Consider the following 23,251-nt stretch of genomic DNA (forward strand, 5'->3'; position numbering starts at 1 on the left):
CGCTGAATGAGTAGGAGATCGGTGAATGGGTACAAGAGCGGTGAATGAGTGTGCGAGCGGTGAATGAGTAGGAGATCGGTGAATGAGTACAGGAACGGGGAATGAGTACAAGAGCGGTTGATTGAGTGCAAGAGTGGTTGAATGAGTGGAAGAGCGGTGAATGAGTACAAGACCGGTGAATGAGTACAAGAGCGGTGAATGAGTGGGAGAGCAGTGATTGAGTGCAAGAGCGGTTGAATGAGTGCAAGAGCGGTGAATGAGTACAAGATCGGTGAATGAATACAAGAGCGGTGAATGAATACAAGAACAGTAAATGAGTAGGAGAGCGGTGATTGAGTAAGAGATCGGAGAATGAGTACAAGAACGGGGAATGAGTACAAGAGCGGTTGATTGAGTGCAAGAGCGATTGAATGAGTGCAAGAGAGGTGAATGAGTGCAAGACCGGTGAATGAGTACAAGAACGGTGAATGAATACAAGAGCGGTGAATGAGTGGGAGAGCGGTGATTGAGTGCAAGAGCGGTGATTGAGTGCAAGAGCGGTGATTGAGTACAAGATCTGTGAATGAGTAAGAGATTGGTGAATGAGTACAAGAGCGGTGATTGAGTTCAAGAGCGGTGAATGAATACAAGAACAGTGAGTAGGAGAGCGGTGAATGAGTAAGAGATCGGTGAATGAGTACAAGAGCGGTGAATGTATAGGAGATCGGTGAATGGGTACAAGAGCGGTGAATGAGTACAAGAGCGGTGAATGAATACGAGAACAGTTAATGAGTACAAGAGCGCTGAATGAGTAGGAGATCGGTGAATGGGTACAAGAGCGGTGAATGAGTGCAAGAGCGGTGAATAAATACAAGAACAGTAAATGAGTACAAGAGCGCTGAATGAGTAGGAGATCGGTGAATGAGTACAAGAGCGGTGAATGAGTGCAAGAGCGGTGAATGAATACAAGAACAGTAAATGAGTAAAAGAGGGGTGAATGAGTAGGACAGCGGTGAATGAGTACAAGAGCGGTGAATGAGTACAAGCGCGATTGAATGATACAATAACGAAAATTTGTCGGATTTTTCTCACCCATGTAAAAATCAAAAGGAGAAAATGGGCTCTTCAAGTAACCTAACTGTTCGTCTTAAGCGACATTTCTACTTGTACAATTATGTAAGTTAAGACTTCCACTACGCACGCAGACAGACGTTGCTCAAGACTGTTGCAGATGCAGCTTGCGTTGCGTGTGTCTCATTTCCACTTGTGCATTGTACATTGGCTGCGTTCTTGAAGAGACAGTGTTGAGAATGTCTAGTGAAGAGGCTGGCGCTGAAATAGCTGTTGCTGTTTTAATTATCGTGAATGACTACAAGACACGTAGGAGAAAAAGGAAGCATTCGTGCAGGGTAAACAGATTCCTACAAAGGCGGACAGCCAATTTGGGCGTTTTAGTTAGAACATGTTACATTGACCCCAGTAGCTCTGTTTAAAAACTTTACTAGAATGTCATCTACTAATGACTGGTGTTCAGTTTTCCCAATTCGTTTTCCCCAACGTTTCAAATTCTCGACACAATCTGAGTTCCAATGCTAATTTTTTTCTTCCACTTTTCCCATTTCATTTCGTTCAATTCTCTTTTCCCACTTCATTTGTCCCAATCTTTTTTTTCCTAATTTACATATATACTATTACAACGCACTTGACATTCTGATATATATTTCCATGATAATGAACGGTATTTTACTGAATTATCATAATTTTTGTATAAAATTACTACCAATATGATGACCGAAAATTTTAATTCTCGGGGCAGGAGGAGACTTTTACGTATTGATGGATATTTATATTACAAACATTTTGAAACCCATGACATTTGGGACACTTGCATTATTGGCGGGAATGAGGACAAATTGAATTTAAAGAATTTATCTAAATCCTATAATAACGCAACTGATGAATTGTTTATGTTTGTAAATTGAGGTAATCTACTTGGTGTGTATTGTATAATTTTGCATAGCTGACCTGATAAACTGTTTATGTTCGTAAATCGAATTAATTGCTATATACTGCACATTTTATATAGGTCAAACTGATAAATTGTTTATGCTTGCAAATTGAATTAATCTGCCTGCTATATATTGCACATTTTTGTAGAGCCACTAGCGTAGCTCAGTCGACAGACTAGCTAGCTTGCTGATCCCGAGCTACGTTAGGGCTTGGGTTAGATTTGCGCTTGGGTTAATTACCTACGTAGTTGAGCTTTTTCCGAGGTTTTCTCCAACCGTAAGGAAAATGTCAGAAAATCGATTGGCGAATTCTCTGCCTCACTTCATCTCGCCAAAAATTTGTACAACTCATGACTTCTTCTATATTTTGAAGCTTCAGTGCATGGGAGGAGTGATAGTAGGAGGAAGAATAATAAAATGCATAAGATTTGCTGATAATATGGCGTTGTTAGCAGAAGAGAATATGATACTAAAAGGTATGCTACTGGAGCTAAATAACAGCTGTGAGCAGTATGGAATGAAGATAAATGCAAAGAAGACGAATAGCATGGTCATAGGAAGAAAAATACACAAGATAAACTTGAGAATTCTAAATGAGACAGTAGAGCAAGTGGAAGCTTCAAATACTTTGGGTGTACTATTATAAGCGGTAACATGAAATGCTACCAGGAAGTCAAAAGGAGGATAGAAATGACCAAGGAAATTTTTAATAGAAAAAAAGAGCATTTTCTACTGACCTCTGGAAAAATAACTGAGGAATAGACTAGTGAAGTGCTTTGTATGAAGTGTGGCATTGTATGGTTTAGAAACATGGACATTACGACGAAGTGAAGAGAAACATTTTAAATGTGGATAAGGAGAAGAATGGGACGTGTGAAGTGAACAGAAAGAGTAAGAAATGAAGCTGTGTTGGAAAGAGTGGTGAAGAAAGAATGATGCTGAAACTGATCAAAAAGAGGAAAAGGAATTGGTTGGATCACTTGTTGAGAAGGAACTGCCTATTGAAGGATGCACTGGAAGGTTTGGAGAAATAGAAAAGAGTTCGGTGTAGAAGAAGATATCAGATGATAGACGACATTAAGATATATGGATCATTTATGTGGACACGAAAAGGAAGGCAGAAAATAGGGAAGACTGGAGAAAGCTGTGTTTGCAGTGAAAGACCTGCCATTGGGCAGAACACTAAATTAAATACAATTAGTGCTAATATTAGATCTATGGAATACAATAAATGAAATGAAATTTAAAAAATGAAATTACAAAACAAAAGTTATTAACAAATTAATTTGCAATATAAATTATACTGGAAATTAATATTATTTCCTACAGAATCAATTTGACTGTCTGTCGGAATTATTTTTATTTTATTGGGTTATTTTACGACGCTGTATCAACATCTAAGTTATTTAGCGTCTGAATGAATGAAGGTGATAATGCCGGTGAAATGAGTCCGGGGTCCAGCACCGAAAGTTACCCAGCATTTGCTCGTATTGGGTTGAGGGAAAAATCCCGGAAAAACCTCAACCAGGTAACTTTCCCCGATCGGGATTCGAACCCGGACCACCTCGTTTCGCAGCCAGACGCGCTGACCGTTACTCACAGTTATGGACCTGTCGGAATTATGAGTTACCCAGTAATATTATACAAAAAAAAATTAGTTTCCTAATTCTTATTCAGTTGGTCATTGGAACACGGCTTGCATGGAAGATATGTATATTATTTGCCTGGATGTGTGACGCCCACAAAATCTGGACTCTGGTCTACGCATTAAGAAATTCAATGGGTGTTTGTCTATTGTTGAATTCGTAATGAAGTAGCCTCAACTGTTTCTATCTGCCATTGAACGTTATTAATGGGCTTGGACAATGACGAAAGCTTTGAATACCCACCACCAAGGATGCAATCGTAATGCCTATTGTAAATGCATTTATAGACGCAAAATTATTCTATTTGGTAAACAGGTGAACGAGTCCATTCTGTTCTTGTGAGTATAGTGCTTTTGTTTCTTATTTTAGTGATTCCATGTAAATCCATATTATTTATAACGGTGAAATATGCGACTCGGTCTCTGTTAGTAGAACAACTGGCTACGGGCTAGAAATTCCCAGGGTTTAATATCTCGCCTTTCAAATTTGTGCTCATTTCTTCCTATTGAGTCCAACGCTGTGCAGTAACGGTTAGCATGCCTGACCGTAACTCGTTCCGACATGGCACAGTGGGCCAGAATTCAAATCTAGCGGGAAAAAATTAAATAAGTATGGAATATAATCTTAAATGATTCTGTTTTACTAAATAATGATTTCTAAGAGTTTATGGAATAATAATAAGCCAGTATGGGATGTTATCCTTAGTAATGAGCTATGAGTGCGAGTTTGAATAACTATTTTCATGGAGCCTACTAGGTACAATTATATCACTTGTTCTTTTCGTGAACTTCTAGTTTCCAATATTCTCTAATAGGAGAAGTCATCGTCTGCATCATCGTCCTCCTTATCGTCGTTCCTCCTCCTCCTCCTCCTCCTCCTCCTCCTCCTCCTCCTCCTCTTCTTCCAACTGCAGCTGCTCTTCGTCCGCTTCATCATCCTTTCCTTCTTGTCACACGCACGTCTTCACTTGTACTATAAGTATGGGTTTCCTTCAAAATTTGTCGCACTTCAGCGGGAAAGGAATTCGTCTTATTTTTTTTTTTTAACGGATAAATACTTGATATGATAGGATCAGGAGTTACAAGAAGATGATTTAAGATCTTATATTGTTTGAATTCGTGAAAATTTTCTTGAATAATCTTTACAGTACTTTCTATTGTTCTAATGTCTAGCTTCTTGGGTATACCTATAGGTAACACTGCACATTGTTTTTACGTTCGGTGATGTTATCTATTAAAAACTGTAATGCTTTCTCTGGTGTATATGGTCTTGGCAAAGTTGTAGATATATTATAGGCTATCTTATACTTTGATGTTCTTTTTGGAGTAATTTGTGGTGATTTGTTGTAGAACGTATGTTGCATCTCTTTTCCCTGAACCCCGCAAAGGCAATTGAGTAGCTAGAACTAATTCACTTTAAAAACGCTGATGTTTCAGAGACTGTAACCTACATGTTTAATTCTTGTTTTCACGGCACTTTCTTCAAACAATTTTTGAGGTCTACCTACTACTGAAACGGATAGAATTAAATCCTTGGACGTTTGGCGAGTTTTTATTTATTGTAGAACTCTTTCGGGAAATCTGATATCTTTTTTTTAAATTGGGGAAACATGAATTAAAGTGAAATTTTAATGGCAAACAGAGTAATTATCTCATGCCTCCATGTTAAGTTTTGTACCAGTGCACTTTATTTGAACCAGGTACCCAGCTTTGAAGCCGTTAGCCCTTTGAATTTACAGTATATTTAATTCCCTTTAAAATTTTCAGGTTTTACTAAAATATTGACAATAATTTATTGATGGAGATAAGAAAGAGTCTGGAGTAATAGGCAAGGAATGTGGGAAGAGTAGAGGGAAGGGAGGAGGAGGTCCGTGGTCCATTGATTTCACTAACCATTCCGAATCTTTATGCAAATCTTGTCCTTTTTCCTGGAGCACTGTTTCAAGCGTTTTTCTAAATTACTTCTAAATGTGCGCACAACTTTTTCGACACATCTTATAATATCCTTGGAACAATGTTGTATTTATAATTTTGTCACTACGAAATCAGTGAGAGTTTTAGTTGACCCTTTTTTAGTAGTGAACACCTCGTATAAGTCCATTCGAATCACAGTGGACTGGATATGGGGATCTACCCCTGAAATAAAAACGCAAATATAAAAAAAGGCAAGCAAACGCAAGCAAATCTTAACTTTCGTAATAAACTGTAAGGATTGATTTATAGCCTGATGTAGATTTTAAGGTGACACCTGGTGCAACATATTTTATATCTCTAATTTAAAACGAAGTAAAGACATAATTCCGCAATATTTTAAAGCTTTGTTTAACGCATCCCTGGTAATATTTCACGTATACAATTAAAGTATGAATAATGGAAATAGGAAGTACGAACCTTCTGTTCAAACTTCCATCACAGAAAGACACTTTTCTCCACATCAACAACACACAGATCACCCTCACATCACTTCCGCCATAAACCGTCTGGCGCTCGGCGCCCTGTTGGCATTTCGCTCGATATAAATTGATGGCATACAGATTTATGAAGATCAGTTTTAGTACTTCGAGACCATATAGCGAGAAAACGTCATTTAAAACATTAAAAAATTCAATATTTTCCTGCTAGATTTGAATTCTGGCCCATTGTGCATGAGTTCAAATCATGGTTGAGACAAGTTACCTGGCTGAGGTTTACCCGGAATTTTTCCTTCAACCCATTAAGAGCAAATGCTAGATAGTTTTCGGCGCTGGATTCTGGACTCATTTCGCTAGCATTATCACCATCGCAATTGAAAAGCGTCGCAAAAAAAAAACTTCATATTGAGAACAGGCGATAGTCAAATGCGACCAAGTGTCATTAGTGACAAATACTGACAATTTTTCTTCCTGTATTTCTATGCAACGAATCTACGACTACTCGTCCCTGCAACACCTGCAACAACGTCTACACAGGACAGACAGACAGATCATTTCAAACACGTTACAAAGAATACATCACAGCCCTATCGAAACTACAAAACACTTCCACATAATATGTAGAACACATCGCATATACTAACCACGCCTACAGAGACATCAACATAGACATGTAGGGTTGTATTCATAGACATTTCGCAGCACGCGCTACGAGCGTACTAAGCTAGTCCCGGCTATCCACTGGTTACTTGTACAGGATTCAAATCATATCGTATCGCTAACATTGGTTTATGAATACGAAAAACGCTGATCATCCACAGGTAGCCCGCGCTAAAAATGTCTAAATATTCAATCAAAAAGCCAGAAACTAAACACACTAGAACAATGCGAAATATGTAAACACACAAAAACATATCCAAATGAAATTCTCAACACACAACTCAGTTTCAGAACACACAATCTTTGACTCCACATTACACTACACAAACACAGTCCCACAGGAAACACAAACAGAAGGTGCCAAGACCAGCAACAACCAGTTCTGAAGATTGCAGATAACAGGCTGAAACGTGTTAACGAGGTAATGTAAAATTTAACACGAGGAAGACACATAATACGTATTCCAAACTAAATTTACTTCAATGCTGAATATCTCTACACTCTAAACCAGATGTCTTTGGAGCAGATATAAACAACGAAACGAAATGCAAGAAAACGCGGTTCACACGATACTAAATGTCTGTGTATGAATTAAGTGACCGACTACGTTTATATAACGAAAAGTGAAAAGTAAGGTACTGTGTCTTTGAACATACATTCTTGCATCAGTCACTAGTTGTACTGCTGTCGTCTGCTCAAACACCGCACAGATGCTAGACGCAATATATAATACCTTAACGTTGTCTATCAACTGATATCTTTTACCCCGAACTCTTCTCCCGTTCACCATTTCTTATTTGTACTCTATGTATATTATATTCCTACTCACTAGTCCCCTACAAATATCGCAAATTAACAAATTAGGCCTACACCAAAACAAAAGGAATCAGTCACTGCACTCACACACCTACTGGAACTTATGGCAGAAATAATCTCATATATGTAAATATATTTTTATTCTTATTTATGTACAATGGCTGGAGAGGGCATCCTGCGCGTATAAGCTCCTAAAACCGCCTCTGGCTCAAAGCCAGAAATGTCAATAAACAACAACAACGCAATAGAACTGTAGTAGTGGGCGTGTCTCTGAATATCGTCTCATAACCAGGATATGCACGCGCTAGTGTCTACAACGCTCTCAGCTAAGTAATGACTCGCCAACCAATGGGAGCGCAGCGATAATATGAGATACATTGAGACGCTTGTTATAATCTGCTCCAAAGACATCTGGTATAGAGTGTAAAACATGTTTATGTCGTTTGGTCACTTATTGCGTAACTCCGACCAATTATTAAAAGTTCTTCGTGTGTGAAAGGTAATAATATCTGTTAGAAAGCTCAAGCAGCAAGTAAAATTCTAGTATCTCAATAAGATCATGGATCAAATGTTTTCTTAATTTATCACAATAAAAGTGGAATGCTTCAAAATTTTACGAGTGAAGACTGGTTTTGTTAGCCAGGGACTTTACATTGTAATTTATATATGTATTCTTTGTTGGTGTACGTTTACTTGCCAACTGTTACAACATGTGGTCTACTAACTTCACTTTATTTTAAACATATATTTTGCTTTTATATACAACAAAATATACTCGAATTCACCCTTGAAATTTTTTTTTGAATTTGTACACGCTTTTACAAAGCTATTCATGTAGCTTCTTTGTAGGAAAACTCAAACCATTTTAAGAAGGGGTGGCACCACTTTCTCACATTCTTTCAGTCAATCTTCTGTAGAAAGGTAAGAGGCTAGGGTGTGTCTTATTCATTGTGAGAACTCTGACAGGCAATTCACTCTGGCGAAAACTATAAATGGAAATAGTAAGCACGATGAGAAACGATTGCCATCAACCCTTCTAGTCAATTTAAATTGTACTAACGTGGGACTGAGGCTTTCCTGTGTAAGACTGATATTAACTTTCTCTATATAATATAATAATTATTTATTTTCTACTCGGTTATTTTCACATCAGCGTTAATCATATTTTGTAGATGACAGTAACAGATGATGTTGCTTAAACTATTAATGTTATTGGCTTTTATTGCAACTTCGACACCAGTTTTGTTGTTTTAACAGGTGCACACAATTTATATAACGTTTTTATATAGCTGTTATTTGAATATTTTCCTTCGTGTTATGGACAACAAAACATATTTTGTTTTCACTTGTTTGTCGTTTCAATGCATTTCTTTTTACATCAACATTATTCTTCGTTAGTATAATAATGTCACACTTTCATCATTAACCATTATGCAGTCGCGATTAATTTTGTTACATTAATAGTCGCGCGGGGTGATGCTGACACCTCAAATACAATGGGTTCTTATGGGCTATTTTTTTCATGAACAATTAAAATATCGCTCTTTCTTATTTATAAAACTATATGAAATACTTTAATAGCAATCACAATGTTAAAATTATTGTACAGTAATGGTAATATTTAGTGTTGTTGGATTTAATCGACTAATCTAATGGATTAATCGATGAATTTCTGTTGTAAGCTTAATCGATCAAAAATATTTAATCGAATAATAGAGTCGATTAAAATTAATCGGTTGTAGCAGATATTAATTATTATTTTGTTAATACAAACTCATACTAAAAATTCCGACAATATTTTTCTCTCGGAAATTGCTTACTTAAAAGCACAATAGTACAGTTATTTTCTAACTACAAAGCAGGTAGCGTAGGAAAAATCGTTGCACAAATATTTCAGAGAGAGATTGAGATATGAGAACAGTGACCTAGTCTACCTCTATTGAAAGTTGTAACACAATGCGAAACCCTTATTAACTTTTATGGTCTTTCAAGAAAACTTCCACCTTGTTGTCAGCTCATCTTCCTAGCATATGAAATATATATTTTTTCTGGGATTCATCCCCCTCATCCCTTGTAAAATAGCCATGTCCACACTGTGTGCAAGTGAGAGCGTAACTATCTTGTCTTTCTATAAAATCTGGTAATTGGATTACAGTAAGGACCAGCCTTCTCTTTCGATGGCTGTACTTTTATAGTTGCAGTACTGAGTTTGTACATGAAGGTTGGGTGTGTTTAGTTTGAGAAAGAGAAAAAAATCAGTTTTCTGTAGTTTGTGAGAAGTGTAAACTCCGTTATGTCTTAGGAGAATTTGGGAGGTAAACTCGGTGAAATGTTTGGATTTAAATTGAACGATCGTGGAGAAGTCCTTGACAGAAAAAAAAGTTTTTTCGTGTTTAGTGATGTAGGAAACATTGTTATTAAACGCAGAGCGGCACTTAAATCGGAGCATGTGAATGCACTCACATATTTTTTAATGAAGAATGAAGCGGTATTAACTAGGTAAGTCTTCATACTCTTTGTTAATTAAGGTTGTTTCAATAATTCCCGGAGAAATTTACACAATAAATTATAAGTCTCATAATAAATATATTAGTAAATAATTAAAATAGTTGTTTTGAAATATAACGATACAATATATACAGATATACAACAATTAATACTTATGCTTATCACCGAACACGAGTTAAATTTAACAATAATTGTGTATTACAGTATATAAAAACATTTTTCAAATCAATCAAAACTCGATTAAATCTATCGATTAATCGAGGAAACTGAAATAGTTAATCGATTAAATATTTTGTTCGGTCAACAGCACTAGTAATATTTCAATATTGGTTCATGTGTAATATTGGAATGTCTATTTACTCCTTATCATAACTTATTTTTTATCTTCTTTTTCAGACCACTTTCTTGATTTATCTGTGCTCACAGTCTTTACTTAACATCTATTGTTATTTTTTTTTACACAAGTATGTTCAGTTCAGTCACCGTCACTTGAGCGCGGGTTGTTTGCGTCACCCCACACCACATAAACCGTTATTATTATCTCGAGTATGGGAATTCCGATTTCAAACATGTTTATGGTTATTGTTGCCTTACCAATTCTAAGAAAGGTACTGAAAGTTTCAGAAGAACAGGTTTACTCAAAATGTATAGTCGCGACGCTGTTATTCCCGGCGTGACTCCTCCTCTTTGCTTACGTCTTAGGAAGTGAAGGCTCTATAAATTCTAGGTAGGTAGTATCGTTCGCCATTTTTGTTCTTTCGTTGCCGAAATACCAGATGAGGGATCTATTTGCCGCACCGTTAAACATTATCATGTCGTAGCTGCTATGATAATAAATCAAACGCACTGTAATTGAGCAAATAATTGAGCGGCAAAAAACGTCCTCGTGTGCTTTCTGCGAACCCAACGAAAGAGCCAAAAAAAGGCGGGCGATTATATTAAGTATTTATCGAGCATTAGGAAATGCATCAGCGAAACACAAGACGCACACGTTTAAATGTAGCCGACCGGCAACGTGATTGGCTGCCGGAAATTAGAGCGACGGGACTATAGTTAATACTGTCTTCGCGCTACGAGTTGGCGCGGGGAGTAGATAGGCGGGACGGGGGAACTTTACGCTACGCTCTAACCTGAAAACTTCGGTCCACTTACTTGGCTACAAGGGAACGGAGTCAGACATAAAAGATTCCGCATCTTCGGTGCTGTCGCTATGACTATCATTATCACATTTTTCAAAATTTCTGGAGTATGATCTGTCCATGATAATCGTCTGTTTATGTTCCAGCCGTGTACATTAATTCGAATCTCTCAACAAAGCCATTAGCCCCACCGCCCCCATCCTGATGGACAACAATGAGTGTTCTGGACACATTTACTGTAGTCAAAACTAACATAACATTTTTATCCTGCAAGCACTTGGGAAACGTTAAATTGGTAGGCCTATCTATCCGCATTTCGTCCAGATACAAAATCGGTTTTTCCACTTTCCTAAGCTTTCTTATTTGCTGTAGATATCTTCACGTATTCTAATTTACAGTGTTTTCCTCAATTTTTTTGCTGCACACTTCTTCCACCTGAAATCCTTTTTCTTCAGTATTCGTCTTAATGTTGTCTTTCATTTCAAATCAATTTTCCCTTGTGAAAGGGTAGAAGCTCGTTGCAGCTTGGTATTTTTTTACTTGTTATTTAACGACACTGTAATAACTACTAGCTTCTTCAGTGTCGATTGAATTGATGATGGCGAGATAGTATTTGGCGAAATGAAACCAAGGATTCGCCATAGATTACCTGACATTCGCCTACCGCTTGGGAAAACCTCGGAAAAACCCAACCAGGTAGTCAGCGCAAACGGGAATCGAACTCACTCCCGAGCACAACTGCAGATCAGCAGGCAAACGCGCTACCTCCTCAGGTACGACGATGGCCCTGTTTCTTTTTCAAATAAAAATTCTCAATTATATCTTTTTTGTCAAAAAATTCTCAATTATATCTTTTTTGTCAATCTCCCGTCGAAGTCATCTATATTGTTCTTGTGGATAGATTAGAGTACTTTTCTACCTTTGCTGTAGGTTTCGTAAGAGGAATGCAAAGGCACTGTTCTTTTTCTTCATCACAGAATTATTTTGCACTTCTAATAATATTCCTTTCTTCGCTATAGATTGTCAATCCTTGTTTCCTCTTTGTCGACATATTTACAATAAACAAAAACTGCTATAAACCTAAATAACAGTATACAATAACATAAATTCTATTAACTATATTATTATCAACACTATTAACACGAAAAGCAAAGGATAACTAAATCAATACAAGAATTGTGGTATACTGAAAACAATTGTCTTGATGAAACTAATAAAACACTACAGTAAAAACCCCACCATTATTTTCACAAAGTCGCAAAGACCCATAGACACGTGCAGTAGATGTTTGTGAAACAGGAATATTGCAGTGAACAGCGCGGTGCGCATGCGCGACTGTTTCCCCTCCGCCCCGTCTAAGTACTTCAGCCGCCTTCTCCTGGCGTGACAACAGTAGTTCCGTATATGTGACTGAGGTGTTGATAACACCCGCGCGATTACTTAAGGGTTAAATAATCGAGGGCAGTATAGTGAAGCATTTCTATCCGTTCACCTTTGATTAGTCTTATTATTATTCCGCGTTTAAAACCTGGTCTGAACGATTATTACATTATTCTCTGCGAGTTCTTACATCTAAATAAAACTCTTTATTTCGTGTAAAGTAATATAATATAGCCTAACAGACTTTGTATTTCGTGTGATTTTACGTCAGTGTGGATGAATTCATATTCAAGTTGTCATCATCATCATCATTACCATCAACATCTTCTTCTTCCTTTCTTCTTCTTCTTCTTCTTCTTCTTCTTCTTCTTCTTCTACATGGTAGGCCAGAAGGCCTGTTCCGGCTCAGAGAGAATCTTTCCATCTAGTTCTAGGTCTCTAGGATGATCATCATCTCTATGACCTTTTTGATTTACAATGTATAAGCATTTATTTATTGTATTCGATTCCATTGGCCTTATGTAATCATGCCAGTTATTTTCATTTAAAAATATATATATATTTTTTCATTTAAGTTAAATATATTTACATTATTACGATGTACCGAAGTACATACGATATTTCCGTGCAGAAATTCTCCGTCATCATATGATGAAGGATGGGTGGAACAGAGAAAAATTCTCTCCGGCACCGGGATTTGAACCCGGGTTTTCAGCTCTACGTGCTGACGCTCTATCCACTAAGTCACACTAGGTTCCCATCCCGATGTCGGATCGAATCCTCTCAGTTTAAGTTCCAGCTCTTGGGTTCCCTCTAGTGGCCTACCCTCATGCACTGCGTCATAGATGACAGTGGCACAAGTCCGTACATGTCCACTCGTTACGAGTGACTAACGTCGGATCCCGGCCACTTAGTCGTAACGAGTGCACCTCAGCACATGTGTGGACATTGTACCACTGTCATACATCTGTGACGCACAAAATTGTAACAGTAAGATTTGAAAATTTGAAAGCAAACAATTGGAAATGCTACGTGACAACTTCTATGAGAACGAGCTTAATATTTAAAATTTTAAAGCTCATTGTTGGTATCGTGAAGACATAACAATATTATATTTGTAACTATGGATTGCCGATCATTATATTACACCAATAGTATTAAAGCACGATTATTAGCAGATTAAGCACCGAAATAATTTACTTTTATTTACTATTGTTAGTAAAGATAGTCATTGTTTCAAATATTTAAATTTCATACACATTACATTACAATTAATTAGAAAACTGAAAATAAAGAAGAAATATTGCTTTAAAATGACTAAAAAGGCATTTATTAGTGAGAAACACAAAAGACAAATAAAACATGATAGAAGACAAAATAAAAATTGGCCCTTTAACTTTGATTTATTCCAAGTCACATTTATATCTATGCAAATAATGATTTATTTCCACTCAGTAAAAAAAGGCATTTTGCCAAATATCCAGGCTGTAGAATAACATTCGCTGTTCCAAACTATACATACTTCTTGTTTCAAAACCCTATCTCGACTGTGATAATTGAGCTGGTCGCCTGAATACCAGGAATCGTACGGTAAGTATAGCGTCAGTTGAATAGCCCGAGTACCTGGAATAGTGCGTTGATCTTCCCGTAAGAATCTAACAGAATGGGGTAACTAGACATTGGAGACCCATAGCACTTTAATAGCACCCACCAATTTTCCCGTCTCTAAATAAGAGATTAAAAATCAATAATCATCGAGAAGGAATCCAGGAGAACCAAGAAAATGTCTGAGATCATAAGAGTTGCAAATCATTGATGTAGGCTAAAATATTCTGAGCGTTAATGTTATTGTATTATGTGATAAGATTAATGCCCTTACGCCCCTTGACCTTGTATTAATGTATTCTAGGTCCTGTAACTTCATACGTGTTGGCGTAATGGCGTAGAAAACTGAATGACACATAATAAGGAAGCTATAAGCGTAAGTGTTGATTTCAATATTGCGTGTGAGAAAACAATCATTGCCTACAGCGCACTTCGTGTTCCACATATAGCACCCTGTTCAGAGTTTTCCCAAATCAATGATGATTATTGTAATGCAGCTCAAGATCAAGTTCAAAACATTTAGTTTAACTCACAAAATTCTGGAGACAGTTAATAAAAAATTTACAAGTTGGAGGGATTTTCTGTGATTTATCCAAAGCATTTAACTGTATAAATCATAAAATGCTGCGAGACAAATTAGATTATTATGGAATTAAAGGCGTTGTACACAAATGTTTTCACTCATATCTCATAGATAGGAAACAGAAAGTTGAAATCGATACAACTATGAAATCTACCTCGTCATGGGGAACTATTAATAATGGAATTCCTCAAGGATGAATATTAGGTCCCCAACTTTTTCTAGTGTTCATAAATGACATTGCCCCCCTCCCCTAATAAAAGATGTAGGTTATTCCATATTATTTGCAGATGACACAAGTATAATAATTACAGCCAATAATTCCAACACATTCCAATCTTCAACAAAGGAAATTCTCTTCAAAATATGACTGGTTCTCAGTCAATAAATTAGTATTAAATTGTAACAAAACTAACATAATTCAATTTAAATCCTGTCCAAATTCAACCTCACAAATTTCTAGCGCAATAATTAACAATAGATCCCTATTAGAAACAACAACAAGAAAATTTCTTGGCTTAAAAATCGATGTGTTAAATTGGAAAAATCTTATTAAAGAAATTACCCCCAAACTAAATTCAGCATGTTGTGCTATTAGATCTATGCAAAAGATAGTAAATATCAATACCTTAAAAACAATATACTTCCCATACTTCCACTCAGTAATGAGTTTGGAATAATATTCTGGGAAAATTCCAGCATATTCCTATTACAAAAAAGAGTAATTAGAATGAAAGTAGGTACCAAATCTAGGGAATCGTGCAGGACTATTTTCAAAACACTTCAAATAATGCCCATGGCTTGTCAGTACATATATTTTTTTTCATTATTAATCTTTGTCGTATGTAATCGTGAAAAGTTTGTAACTAATTCAACAGTTCATAGCATAGCCTAAATATACGTCAAAAAGTGACTTTCACACTCCATCGGCAAGTTTATCGTGCTATCAAAAGGAGTGCTTTATATGACAGTAAAAATTTTTAATAGCCTCCCTATCGATATAAAGAATGAAACTCAAAACATATGTTTTTTATTTAATATTTTAGGAGTAAAATTCGCTCCGGCGCCGTGGATCGAACCCGAGTCCTTGGTTCTACGTACCAAGTGCTCTGACCACTGAGCTACGCCGAATTCAATCCACAGCACCGGATTGAATTCTCCTCCTTCGATGTTTCCCTTTGTGGCCTGACTCCAAGTTATGCATATATATATATATATATATATATATATATATATATATATATATTGACGTGTATCCAAAGTCAACTGCAATTATACTAGGAACGCACTCAGCTGATTTATGAAAATCATGACAGTGACAGATAGATACTGAATCCGTTCTAATAGTTGCATTCAACTGGTTGATATTTAAAAAAAAAAAAAAAATAAGGAAAGACTTATTGAAATATGTGCTTACTGATGGAAGGTTAAAAATATAATTTTTTATAGCCTAGCTTAGTTTTAGATCAAAAGAATGTAGGAACATTTCGAGCTTACAAAATAAACTCTTACAGTTTTGATAGCATTTGAAAACTCGTATTTATGCAAAATAAGTTTCCAGTCTATTATTTCCATCAAAACAAAAGCGAGAAATCTCCTTGAAATTGGAAATGATACAATTTTGTGCATATTGAATACAGAGCGAAGATTTGAGAAGCTACTTTATCAAAAACATACACATTTATAGCATTAATTATTTTATGCTCGACCATGTCGAAATGTAGTAATTATACACCTGGTAGCAGTCCTTTTATGTATGTCATTAAAGTACACCTATTCATTAAAGTTCAGGTTTTCGATTATTCTCGGATATGCAATCGAAAAATAACTAGGAAAATATCACGGAGGCTAGAAATCCAATACTGTCGCAGAAGGTTATGTTCTGTTACTATAATAATTAGCAAAAGGTAAAAAGGTAAAGGTATCCCCGTAACATGCCATGAAGGCACTTGGGGGGGCATGGAGGTAGAGCCCCATGCTTTCCATGACCTCGGCACTAGAATGAGGTGGTGTGGTCGGCACCACGCTCTGACCGCCTTTTACCCCCGGGAAAGACCCGGTACTCAATTTGATAGGAGGCTGAGTGAACCTCGGGGCCGTTCTGAAAGTTTGGCAACGAGAAAAAATCCTGTCACCACCTGGGATCGAGCGTTAATTGTAAATAATATTCAAATAAATTCAATTTGTCATCTCGTTTTTCAATTCTAAATCAATTTCCAGGTTATATCAAGACTAATGTTCTCTAGGTTATATCAAGGTCAGTGATATTCGTGCCTCGGAAAAAATCAATACTTTCGCGTCTGCGCACATCTCACAATTCAGGTCAGCTCTGTTCATCACTTAACATAACCATAACATGAAAACTTATGAATAATTTCAAGTTAGAAATATGGTCGAGCATAAAAAGTCGTATGAAACTTGCCTATAATGGTAATCCAGATGCTCATATGAAAATTATGAAACGAGCGCAAGCGAGTTTCATAAACAAACATACTTGCGTCCTAATTACTACCATTATATGCTCGTTGCATAATGTACTCTTATCTCTAACTACTGAAATTTTTATTTTATTTTTATGTTCAATTTTGTTAATGTTTCTGAATACAACATAAATGTGTCAATAATGCATTTTTGTTGTATTTTGTAAATCATTTCGCGACCCATACTTTGGGAAACACTGCCTTAGGCGAAGTCTTCAGATGATACGACAACACCAAACCAGAAATAGAAGGAAATGAACATCACAACATCCTAAGACATCCTGTCTAAGACTCGCGTTACGGAATGCGCGCTGGTTCGAGTCCTCATGGAGGAATAAATTTTCTCATGAAATTTAGGCCAGTGTATGGGACCGGTGCCCACCCAGCATCGTGATGCACTTGGGGAGCTAAGATAGGTAGCGAAATCCGTTGCTAATACCAGTTATAAGGGCTAGGGGATCATCGTGCTAACCACACGATACCTCCATTCTGGTTGGATGATCGTCCACCTCTACTTCGTCATGTGGGCTTGAAGCTAGCAACCGGCTGGTCGGTCTAGGCTCTTCACGGGCTGTAGCACCACGGATTATTATAACATCACAACATCCCTTGTGAAAATGAAAAATAAAACCCTCAGATGACGTGGTCATGCACAAGAATGGAGGAAAATTGACGGCTTGGAAATTCATTGTGAACTCTGCAGCAGAAGCGTCGTAGCTTATCTTCCTGTAATAAGGTAATAACTTACTAATGTTAGCGTAAATGGAGATGAAGCGAAAATCGTTATACATATTTTAGAATAAATTTCAGTTTTATGCCGCCCTTATTGAAGGATTTCTCATAAAATACGTTAATTTTCGAGTACAAATTCGAACATTTCATGCTCATAACTCCAGGATAAATTGTCTCTTAGTTGTCACATTGCTGAGCGAATACACGTTGCTGCCTACCTTGCAGGGGACAGTCTCGAAATAGTATATAGCCGCTCTGTGTCGATATTTCAGCTACAGCTGCTGCATTGAGTTACACTGATTGGAGCTGCATCTCATTGCAGATGAACAAAGCTTTTGTGTCGGTCCGCAGATCTGTTTCTGAACGTGATAGGAATTGATGATACTCCAACGCAAGAGTGAGGTCTCTGTACAAATAAGAATTTATGTCAATAAAACCATCTACTGAAATATATTATTCCACATATTTCGTATCTAAAATACAGAAGAATTGTAATGATTTTTTGTTAATAAAATGTATACATTTAAGTACAGATTTAATCAAGTCTACAGGTCTCGAAATTTCTAACTTTTACATTTTTACACCAATTAATCTGAAACTTTGACCATATCGTGGCGTTGGTTTGACGAGGTTCTAACTGCTTTTTCCATACTTTTGAGTTACAGAGATTCAAAGTTTCAATTTATTGTAATATGAACATTTAGTTTCTAAATTATTGATTAAATGGCAAACTTACTAGTGTTAAATTGTATAGCACGTGTGGCTTAAAGCTGTTTCGGTGTATCCTTCACACCATCATCAGAGCCTACTAGATCCGGGCGTCATCTCGACATCGCTGCCTGTTGTAGGGGTGCGTTTGCGCGTTGAACAGTGGAGTCGAATAGTGTGTGTGTGTATATATATATATATATATATATATATATATATATACACAGAAATAATTTCTAATAGAAATTTCTTTATATTATTTTGGTTATTTTCTGTCTGGTATTGACAAATTCATTTGTTACAAATATCAGAATCACTGTAATTACAAGAGGCAAAAACATGCACGAACAAAATTGACATTATACTTAAATACAGATAAATCACAGGCTATCTTATTTGCGAATAAAAGATTAATCCCCGATATTAATAAGCTGGACCATCCTCCTGTGACCTTGAATAAATCCATCATTCCATTCAGTTCAACTGTAAAAAACATGGGAGTTCATTTTGAATCTAATCTTACCTGGGACACGCATATCAAACACATATGTAAGAAAGTATTTTCCGTCCTTCACTCATTAGAAAGACTACACCAGTATCCAACTAAATAAAAGCAGACGCTTGTACAGACTCTTATTATGCCTCATTTTGATTGTTGTGACGCTTTATTCAGTGATTTCAGGGTGGATTTATCCCAGAAACTGTAACGTGTCCATAATGAGTGTGTTCGTTTCATTTGTAATGTACGATACTACGATCACATTTCGCCTTCCTTCGATAAATTATCGTGACTCAGGTTATACGAGAGGAAAAAGTTTCATTCTCTTTCTCTCTTATACCGAATTTTGCACACCTCTGCCCCCTGTTACTTATTTGTTCGATTCCACAATCTTTCTCCCTATCATAACTTAAATACTCGGTCACAACACGATAACACGCTAGAAATTCCACTCCACACATCATCTCTGTATTCCTCATCTTTCACTGTTACTACTTCTCGTCACTGGAATTCTCTACCGCCTGAAATCGAGGGCTGCCGAACGTTGATTTCTTTTAAATATAAATTAAAAGAATATCTTGCCAGACATAATGCGTTGCAAATATTTAATGCAATGTATTCCACTGTGTTCATTCCACTTTTCATGTCATTATGCTGAAATCTGTGGTCTCTGCCTACCCGTCTCCACCGCTGACCTTGACTACTCACGCACAAGTAAACAAACACGCTCACGGACAGGAGAACGCGAATTCGATTATGCGCACTGTTCAAAACATATAGAGGTGAGACTGCCTGGAGAGAAATAAAAAAATAGTTTGCAGCCGCCAAATTATTCTTCAAGGAACGACCACTCATATAAATTGAGGGAAAGAAGACAGAGGACAGACACTGGAAAGTTTTCTTTTCTCAATCGTACTATCAGGGACTGGAATGCTTTACCTGCAGACTTACTAAAGGCTTTACCAACAACCAAAATGTATTTAAAAATAGGCTTAAGGACTTTACTAATAGACGGTAATTATACACAGTATTTACAGGGTGCAATTGATATTTTGTTATTGAAGTGTTGTATCAGTGAAGAATTATGTTGTGTCAGTGAAGTGTGTTGTGTAAGTGAAACGTGTTCCTGTTAGTGAAGCTTTATAGTTTATAGTGGCAGTGCAAAGTATTTGAACAGTGAAATGTTTTTGAAGTGTTAGTGAAATCAGGATAGAATCAGTGAAATGTGTCGTAGTTCCAGTGCAGTGAGTAAGTTGACAGCGAAATGAGTGTAGTGTATGAAGGTACTTATGCAGATATGAACATATCATACTCTTGGGTTTTAGTTCGAACTTAGGTTTATGATACAAATTAGATTTACTTTAAATGTTATTTAAGTGATCGTGCTTCATATAATTTAGAATGTTCTCTATTATTATTATTATTATTATTATTATTATTATTATTATTAGTAGTAGTAGTAGTAGTAGTAGTAGTAGTAGTATTAATTATTAGTATTATTATTATTTGTATTTTTTATTAATTGTATTTATTATTGTCATTATTGAGTGTAATTAGTTACCACTGCCACCGGGTATATACCCATTGCAGTGTGAATACATACATACATACATACATACATACATACATACATACATACATACATACATACATACATACATACATACAAACAAACTCGTAGCCATGCCTGTAGTCAGGGAACAGCAAACTTGTTTTTCATCGGGCAACAAGTTTCGGTCCCTGTTCATAACTTTATACTTGAATAGCCATTAAATACTAAAGGAAACATTGTGCACAACAGCTTTGACTACCACAACTACGAAAGTATCCTTTAGGAATTGAATCCCTATGTCTTGGGGAGAAGTCTTGAAGCAGAATATGCCTCTACTTGCCTGCAACTTGAATGTATGGCTTTCTGAATGGAGCGTGGCCACCTGGGAGAGCTCGAAAGTTTTGTAGTCGTACTTACATACACTTTATTTTGATAGCGCTGTGTTTACTTGCCGAGGTCAGCCAGTAAATAATAGATAATGAGGACCCTGCTATAAACAGATATCTGAGGATGCACTGTGCACACAGTTATGCGGGCACGAGGTCGTGTGGGGTAGTATAAAGAGTAGGGGGCAGCGATGGTCGATACTGCTGCGAGTAAACTAGGGGTTAGTATTAAAGAGATGTTGTATCCACTGTAACTTCAAATGGAGAATGCTCGGCAGATAAACACCTGAGGGAGATTTGGAACTGTTTTGTTGGCATTGCAGGGTAATAATGGCGCCCTTTGAAGTTTCGGAATATAAACGTATATAAATATATACATAAGAGAACAAATCTACCGGGTGATCTATTTGGTTATGGAGAGAAACATTTTTTGAGAATCATATAAAGCTTAAACAAATATTATTTTTATTGCTTTATTTAACGACACTGTGGGCTATCAACTACTGGGTTATTTAACTTCGATGGAATTGGTGATAAAGAGATGGTATTTGGAGACATGAGACAGGATTAGACATAGATTACATTATATTCGCCTTACGGTTGGAGAAAACTTCGGAAAGAAAACCACCAATCAGGTAATCTGCCCAAGCGGGAATCGAACCCACACCCGAACGAAACTCCAGATCGTCAGGCAAGTGTCTTAGCTGACTGAGCTATACCGGTGTGTTTTATAAAATCGATACTCGTGTGTGAAATTTGAACAACTACAAAACAAAAACGGCTACTACGCAATAGTAACGATCAAATTATGTTTCGTACAAGAGGCGGGTCCACACCTGTGGAGTAACGGTCAGCGCGTCTGGCCGCGAAACCAGGTGGCCCGGGTTCGAATCCCGGTCGGGACAAGTTACCTGGTTGATATTTCTTCCAGGGTTTTCCCTCAACCCAATACGAGCAAATGCTGGGTAACTTTCGGTGCTGGACCCCGGACTCATTTCACCGGCATTATCACCTTCATTTCATTCAGACGCTAAATAATCTAGATGTTGATACAGCGTCGTAAAATAACCCAATAAAATAAAAAATAAATACAAGAGGCGGATGTGCATCCACCACCTTCGACCACAGAGATGTAATCACCGTATATACGATATTGAATCATCTTCACTCTAGTCAGCATTGGATATTGCCACAGATGGTCCAATATATTGTAATTGTAACAATTTTGCACATGTTTTAATATTTTAGTATTTTAATAATCTATGACCATGGCTCATATAGCCCTTGTTTTAACATTTTAATCAATTTATGTTTAACTAGCCGTACCCGTGCGCTCCGCTGCACCTGTTAGAAATAAATATAAAGTAATTACATAATTAAAATAGGACGTTTCATCCAGGGAACATTCGTGTTTGGTAGAAGGATAAATCGTTTAATATGTTACTTTATTTAAATTGTATTTAAATAATTAAAATGCGATCATTCTGGTCCAGAAAGCACTCATTTGGTGCAATGACAATTCCTTTAACATGTTTCTTAATTGTTATTACATGCAACCATAGTTTAATGAACATTGACATCATTTAGATTTAATGTGTATACTTTATTTTACTTGCTATACGTTTCCATTGAATTATGGTAATAACTTAATTTTAACCTTTGTTGTTTACTACGTATTCAGTAAATGGCGCTTGGTCCACTATGGTTGTGAACCCTTCAAATAACTTAAATTATATTATATTATATTATATTATATTATATTATATTATATTATATTATATTATATTATATTATATTATATTATTATATCAGAAGTTACTGTAGTAACATTATAGTATTATGTCCATCTAGAGAAACTATACTTTCCAATGGTGAAATAATAATTAATTATAACTTACAAATCGGTTAATTTAGCTTCCGATATTACTTCATACAAACACAGAAACATTCTCTGTAGGCAATCTTTCATAGCTTTCGATTGTTGTTGTCCAAGGCCCCTTATAGATCAATTCATTTGTTTTTTATTTCGTTACACGGCCTTAGATGGCAGTTATTTTAATTTTAAACTCATTTATCTCATTAAATATCAGTCCTATCAACATTTTTCGAAGATTAAAACTTATCGCAAATGATTTTTAAAGAAACTTTTGTTATGTAATATT

Source organism: Periplaneta americana, chromosome 14 (genome assembly GCF_040183065.1).
Source record: "Periplaneta americana isolate PAMFEO1 chromosome 14, P.americana_PAMFEO1_priV1, whole genome shotgun sequence".
Taxonomy (NCBI): domain Eukaryota; kingdom Metazoa; phylum Arthropoda; class Insecta; order Blattodea; family Blattidae; genus Periplaneta; species Periplaneta americana.